This window comes from Setaria viridis, chromosome 6 (assembly GCF_005286985.2).
Source record: "Setaria viridis chromosome 6, Setaria_viridis_v4.0, whole genome shotgun sequence".
NCBI lineage: Eukaryota > Viridiplantae > Streptophyta > Magnoliopsida > Poales > Poaceae > Setaria > Setaria viridis.
Window position 1 is genome coordinate 15,605,907 of NC_048268.2, and position 7,714 is coordinate 15,613,620.

General features: G+C 46.9%; 1 long non-coding RNA gene across 1 annotated transcript; it reads right to left on the reverse strand.

Annotated features, from left to right (window-relative positions):
• Window positions 1–990: 990 nt before the first annotated feature.
• Window positions 991–2,262, reverse strand: LOC117859877 (uncharacterized). The gene is made up of 2 exons (XR_004641324.2): window positions 1,584–2,262; window positions 991–1,518 (listed from the first exon to the last, which is right to left on the reverse strand). It is a non-coding gene; the product is annotated as an uncharacterized lncRNA (long non-coding RNA).
• Between the last annotated feature and the right edge of the window lie 5,452 nt (window positions 2,263–7,714).

The window sequence follows — 7,714 nt, forward strand, 5'->3', positions numbered from 1 at the left end:
TGTATCAATAAAATCCAACCCTTTCTAAAATAAGTAGTGGAGTGAGGTTGGTACCATAGGATCTACAAACTACGTGCTGTCGTTGGATAGCATGCCGATACTGTTTCGTGCATGAGGCATGAGGCTAGTCTCAATGGGATGTCATGGAATGTTTCGTGGACATTAAATTATATACCATATCAGCAGTTTTGCTAACCTGGTAAGCTAATTATCATAAAATCTAGCTGGCACAGTTACCAAGTCTCATAAAACCTAATAAACTTGCATTCAGCTGGCACAGTTACCAAATCTCATGAAACCTAATAAACTTGCATGAAGGATGTTATGGTTGCACGAAGAATGTTATGGTTTTATCGCATGACACATTATACATTATGTATTGAAAAGGACAGTTTGCATGAAGGATGTTATGGTTGCACGAAGAATGTTATGGTTTTATCGCATGACACATTATACATTATGTATTGAAAAGGATAGTTTTTCATTTATGACACATTATACATTATGTATTGAAAAGGACAGTTTTTCATTTATGACACATTATACATTATGTATTGAAAAGGACAGTTTTTCATTTATTTTTGCTTACGTGATTGTCTTGGAACATTATACATTATGTATTGAAAAGGACAGTTTTTCATTTATTTTTGCTTACGTGACTGTCTTGGAAATATTGACATCAATATGCCTTAGTGAACTAGTGGATTTATGCCTTAGTGAACTAGTGGATTTTGCCTCTTCAGACTAAGCATGGACCAAGGTACTTGCGCACAAACAGTACGCCATGAACTTTAGTCCATTTTATTTATGTTCGAGGGATGAGTGAGTCTGTTTGCTGCTTAGCAATTCTTAATGAATATTCAAAAAATATATAGTCGCAAATTGAACACTTGTTCAGAGAACACATAATATGCAAAAAAAAGAAGAAAATGCCACTTTCTTTTTCCCTACGTTTGCGGAGAGATTACTGTTTTAAAAAAACCAAAACCATCATAAGAAACCATCTTCATTCAACATTTGGGATAAATTACATTAAACAACAAAAAATTACAGTAGAATTTCAAGCAAACAATAGATGATCTTTAAAATTTAGCATCTCACAAAAATTCCCTAAGAACATGAACCGCCAAACATTTCATCGGTGCAGCAGCAACACAACGAATTTGTGCACATGTATATTGGGACTGAAAATCCAATTTCTAGTAACTCCAGTGCTTGCCATCTGCCGTGAGCCACTCCGCCGCAATCCTCAGCACTATTACCTTAAAGGAAAATGCAAAAGTGTAGTTAGGCAGCATCAGGTGTGAAATGCAAGACATGAAATCAAACAAAGAACATAGGGAATCAAAGCAAAAGATAACGACCTCAACACATTTGAAGATGCAACGCATTTGTTGAACATAGGAACTGAAAAACAGCCAAGTAACTTGCCTGCTGCCTGCACGATAAACATGAGAAAGGCACTGTTGCTCCTCTCCTTCCCAGATCCGACAAGAGCGCAACGTCGTCGGTTCAGATCTAGTGAGGATGAAGCACACGGTAAGTCGGGGATGGTGAGGCACCGGCCATGAATGGCGACTCACCTCAGGCCGTTGCTACATGGAGCTCTAGGCATCATGGAACCTCGCGGATCTTGTCGAATCCAGCAACCTCCTCAACGGTGACCACCGGATCTGCCAGATACTCCGCGGCGTAGAGGAGATCGGATCCGGTGAGGGAGTTGCGGCTGTTGCGCCCGAGGCGAACCACGGCCTGCTACCTCCATGGCGGCGTGCGGGGAAGACGGAGAAGCGCCGCGAAGTAGGAAGAGCGGCTGCCGGGATCCCGCTGACCCCGCCACCGCCCGAATCTCCGGCAGATCAGAGAGAGCGGAGAAAGAGAACGTGGGAGAACGAGAGAGATGCGGAGGGGAAAATAACGAGGAGAGAGAATAACAGCAGTAAATGGCACCGGCTAACTTTAATGACTCCGAGCAACTCCGAGCATTCTTAAAAAAATTCTTCCAAAAAATAAGGTATTAAGGACTAAAACAATTACCCAAAACATATCAAGTCACAGCAGAATGCTAAAAATTAGTCCCCAATATTTCAAATCAGGTCACGTCATCATATTAGGCTCATTTTAGAATCCATTTTTTTTCTAAGCAGCGTCGTCAGGCTTTTTATTTGTCGTTGTCACACGCCGCCAGACTCTTTTTATTTCTGACGATCATAGACTACGAGACCCAAGCCATCATCACGATCGCACGCAGCCAGGCCCAGGCTATTGTCATGCTCACACCATACCTCAGGCTATCATCATGACTCGCGATCACACCGCAAGACCCCAGGTGCGCACGGCATTCTCTAAACATCGGCAGCCCTGCGCAGGGTCTATGTCTAGTCCCGGTCACGCCGCTCGGGGAAAGCCTCCGCGCACTGTGCCGTGCAACGCCGGCAGCCCTGCATCTGGTGCTAGATTCGTCATCCAAGATTCGCTATGAGTCGACGAAGCTTTTCGTTGCATCTGGTGCTGGATTCATCGTCAGAAGATGACGATGATAATTTCATCGTCAGAAGATGACGATGATAATTTCATCGTCTCTGTTACTCATGTGGCCGTGAATGCGGATGAGTCCGATGATGCAACAAAACGTCGTGGTTCTATCATAGGTCATTGAGTACTTTGGCGAGACAGACAGGCAGGGCATCAAAGGTTGTATCAAGATTATTTTTCAAATGATCCTACTTACGGACATAATTATTTCAGACGACGGTACGTAAACAATAGATTTATTTCGACTATTTTTTTTTCAAAAAATCGTATTATACATGTGTCTCGTTACTCTTGATATGCAGGTTTCGAAGGAGGTGTACACTGTTTGTACGCATATGGAATATCGTAGAGCAACACGATGAATATTTCGTGCAGAAAAGAAACGCTGCTGGTGTACCTGACCTTTCTAGTCTGCAAAAGATTACTGCAGCATTTCAGATGTTAACTTATAGAGTAGCAGCTGATGCTACAGATGATTATGTCCGTATTGGTGAGAGTATTGCTATTGAAAGTCCGAGAAGGTTTGTCAATGATGTTGTTGAGGTTTTTGGAGATGAGTACTTCAGATCACCTAATAAAGATGATACTGCAAGGGTCCACCATCGATGCAAGGGGATCCGAATCATCGACGTCAGGTGTAGCAATCGGAGGACGGGGTGGTACTACACCTTCAATTCCACCTCGCCAGTCACCACCGCGCGGCCAGGCCATGGTCTTCACCCATGGCACTAAGCAAAAATCGGCCACCACCAAGCCATTGGGGGTTGTGGCCGTGTACAGGCCCATGGGGCATCCTTGCCCCGCTGCTCGCCCCGCCGCCAGCAAGCCCAGGGCGCATCCTTGCCCCGCCGCGGCCGCTGGAACTCCACCCAAACTGCAGCCGCTGGCGCTCGCCCTGGCCTACCACCGCCTAGCGCTTGCCCTCCACCAGGACCGCCGCCTAGCGCTCGCCCCAGCCCGCCGCCGCCTGGTGCCCCTCGCCCCGCCGCTGGAACTCAACCCGGAACACCGCCACTGGCGCTCGCCCTCGACCAGGACCGCCGCCCCGCGCTCGCCTCGGCCCGCCGACGCCTGGCACCCCTCGCCCCACTGCCGCCTGGCGCGGGAAGAAGCTATGCGGGAACAGGCTCTGTTGCGCATGCTGGAATAGCGATTGGGGAAGAAATGGGGACGCGAAAATATACGCGGTGCGGGGTTGTTTTTTAGCGTCGTGAAAAGATTGGGAGAAGTTTAGGGGAACTGTTGGAGTTCCTTTTTTTATTTTTCCTAAAAAATCTATTAGGGGTAAGATTAGTGTCTCTTGGAGATGCTCTAATCGCTCGTCTAATTACTCACTCTCTTTAATCTGTGCGGCCATTGATTTTGGATCTCACGGTGAGGAAGACGAGCTCCCTGGTAGAGACCCTCCGGTAGGGATTTTTGACATCAATGGACTAGCTAATGGTGTTTTGTGACGGAAGAAAATTTAGTGGGGATAGTGCGCACAGTTCCTCCAGTGCGGACCCGCGTTGGATGGCTGACGCGTGGACATCCCAGCGATCCGACGATTTCTCTCAGCACTCGGATGGACGCGGCTCTACGTAAGGACAAGACTCGCTCGGCTCTCCAGGCGTGATGGTTCCCCTTCCCTGCGGCTCGGCTTCCAGCGCAAATGAGTGATACAGCTCCCGTTCTTCTCAATGGTTGACGGCGGCGATGAGCCCGGCCACGCACTGCTCGCCAGCCTCGCGGCGCCCCTGTCATGCGCGGCCGTGCCGCTCCTCCACTGCCATCACCTCCCAGTGTCTTCGCTCCTCCGCGGCCTCCCAGCTCTCCAGCACCTCCGACAGGATCGCTGCGCACCGCCTAATCGAGCCGCTCAGGACCTCGTCGTTGTCAGAGCTCTCGCCGCTGCCGCCGTGATCGTCGTGATAGTATTCACCTAGCACATGATCGACAGAAGTAAAGCATCATTAATGGTGCCAGCAGTTGCATCTGGTTTGATATGTGGTGATGGACTTTTGATTTTTCCCTGAATCCTTGCTTGCCTTGGCCAAGATCAGTCATCATTGTGCTTGGCATTCAGGCCTACACACTAGAGGAGTACAAACAATCTCGGCACCTGACAGCAGTTCCATGTCCAATCTGAAGAGGTATTGACATGCTAAATTTTGTTAGTAAGATAGTCAGGATGTGATACATAGGAGAAGCAGTACATATCTGGATGTTACCTACATATAATGATGTAAAGTGGTGTTGCAGTGTAAAAAAATCATATGCAAGGTGATTCCTCATATCAGACCAATGGTACTCGCCAGTGGTGAGTAATGGATGGGGGAGCTACTCCCCGATTACCGGAACCCACAGGTTGCAGTATACCAAGCATCTTCCAAGCCCAGTTGATCCTATTGTCAATTGTCAGTTTCCAGCTGCTTTTGGTAAAAAGAAATGTAGTCACATATATGGCAATGAAGATTCATCGAGTTTTCAGATGATGTATGCCAATGACTGGTTAGCAAACCATGTACATAAAACTGAATACTTTTGCCATAGCCTGGATCAACAAAGTGCAATGTAGTAAGAAGCAGGGCATCCGATACAATTGTAAATTACCAGTTGCCATCTTTTTTCAGAAACAAAATGCTATTAGTTGATATGATAATACAGATTCAGTGGTATGGCTGTGAATAGTTAGAAAAAATACATACTATTTAACTCTTAGGGTGTTGAATATTATTCAACGCACCGGTGGAGTGCCGCTGCTCCAATCAGCCGGCTGCATGTTGCATGCTTTATTCCACCCCTCTGTCAATGTAATCAAGAACAAGAGACGCGGCATCATGGGCACGGCGCGGCGCATTTCAACCCCGAGTCGCCGGAGAGGAAGAGGAGGCGACCGTCACTGGATGAGCTACGGCCAGGGACAGGGAGCAGCACGCCGCCAGCGCTCAGAACACACGGCCATTACTGCCAAGAACAACGGCACCGCCACCGCGAGGATGACGACGATCACGCCGGCGGCGACAAGCGAGAGCTCCGACTCCGAGTGCTCCGATAACAACGAGGTCCGATCGGACAGTGCGCGGTGATCCTGTCAGAGGTGCTGGAGAGCCGGGAGGCCGTGGAGGAGCGGCGGCACCAGGAGGTGATGGCGGTGGAGGAGCGGCAGGGCCGCGTGCGGCAGGCGTGCCACGAGCCCGGCGAGTAGTGCATGGCCGGGCTCGCCACCGCCGCAACCATTGAGGAGAACAGGAGCTGTGTCACTCATTTGCATTGGGAGCCGAGCCGCAGGGAAGGGAAACCATCGTACCTAGAAAGCCAAGCCAGCCTTGTCCTTGCGTAGAGCCGCGTCCATCCAAGTGCTAGGAACCGAGTCCATAGAAATCGTTGGATCGCTGGGACATTCACACGTCAGCCATCCAACGCGGGTCCGCACAGGAGGAACTGTGCGCACCGTCCCCACTGAACTTTCTTCCTTTGTGACATCTACAGGGGGACCCTTTGCAACAAGATGCGTGTTCTGATGGATGCAATGTGAGTTTGGTTTCAGGCATATCCACCACTAGAGTTTACTTCAAATTCAGTTTTCGGCTATTATAAATATCAGGGAACTTGGTTTTAGTCAGCTGCCGAGTTTCTGCCGAGGGATGTGAAACCACCAATGAAAATTTCTTTGTATAGCAGGACTGGTGTTTGGCGAACAGTTTGAGGCTGGTCTACAACGAACCGAAAGATATAAAAAAATCAACATACCGTGAGAACAAGGTTTCTCAGCTTTGGATGGCAAGATGGCATGCTCTTTTAGTTATGCAAGCAAGACTATTTCAATTAACATGCCTAATTGTGGACTTGTGGTGCTTAATGTAGATGATATATGTTTATGTTTCGTAGAACAAGTTAACTTGGAATGATCGATGGCGTGGTCCCTTCACTGCTTCACCCCATGTCCACGGCGTATGCTGGGATGTTCTCATATGATCATCTTAGCCTGCATCTTTTTTCTGCTACGTCTATGTACAAACCAAGACTTGTATTCTTCAGAACTCAGAAGCATCAGGTATTGATGTAGATTACCCCATCATCACCTCAAACAAATTAAATATTAAACCAACTTGCAACACACTACTGAAGGGAGTTCAAGAATTGCTTTAATTGCTTTGGACAGGGAAGCCAAACATCCACACTCCATAGGCGACTAGCTCAATCATACAGGTATCTGCACGTTTATTTTGTACTAAGCAATTCTTTGAGCATGTAGCTCGGACAACAAGAGCCGTGCAACCAGCACCACATATGCTTACAAAAGCAGTGGACTCTATGATGAATATGAATTAGAAAGCAAGGGATGCTGTTTTGTCCATAGTAACTGATGGCCAACAAAGTTGGAGCAGGCTTAATACTGAAACTCTGAAACAAAGAAGCATCAAGGCCAAACAAAGATCAAAGGGTCTGAGAGGAGACAATTTGGTACAGTGGGCATCACGGCAGTATAACTTGGGTTTCAGATCAATAAACGTAAGAATGTTTGCCTGCTTTGCACAAGAAATCTTTTGCTTTGCAACAGAACGACAGGCTCTGCTTCTTGCACTTATTGATTGATTCCATCAAGAATGTTGAACACGATTGGAAACTATATAATAAAGGCAGAAATTTAGTGCGGCCAGCAAGTAGCTTGCTTCCTTTTCTGCTACGTACAAAGGACTTATATTCTTCAGAAGCATCATGTAATGCAGTACCCCATCATTCATCCCAATTAAGCAGTAAACCAACTTAAGTTATAAACCAACTTGCGGCAAACCACTGAAGGGAGTTCAAGAATAGTTTTGGATATACGTAGCTTCACATTTTATAAGGCTCCTTGAGGAAGAGCTAACACCAGAACAGATGCTTACCAAGCATCACTGGGATTCATGTCTAGATGATGAATCACAGGGACGACACGCTGTTTTATCCGAAGTAGCTGGGGGGCAACCAAGTAGGCAAGCCTTATAATACTGAGTCTGAAACAGATTATTTGGCACTACTTTGGTTTCAGGATCAAGAGATTGAGAATGTTTGCCTGCTATACACCAGAAATATTTTTGCGCTTATCAATGATGATTGATTGGTTCTATCAAGAATGCTGAACGCGAATTGGGAACTATATAAAGCAGAAATTTACTGCGGCCACTGCTAACAGTGAGTATAATAAGATCCAACA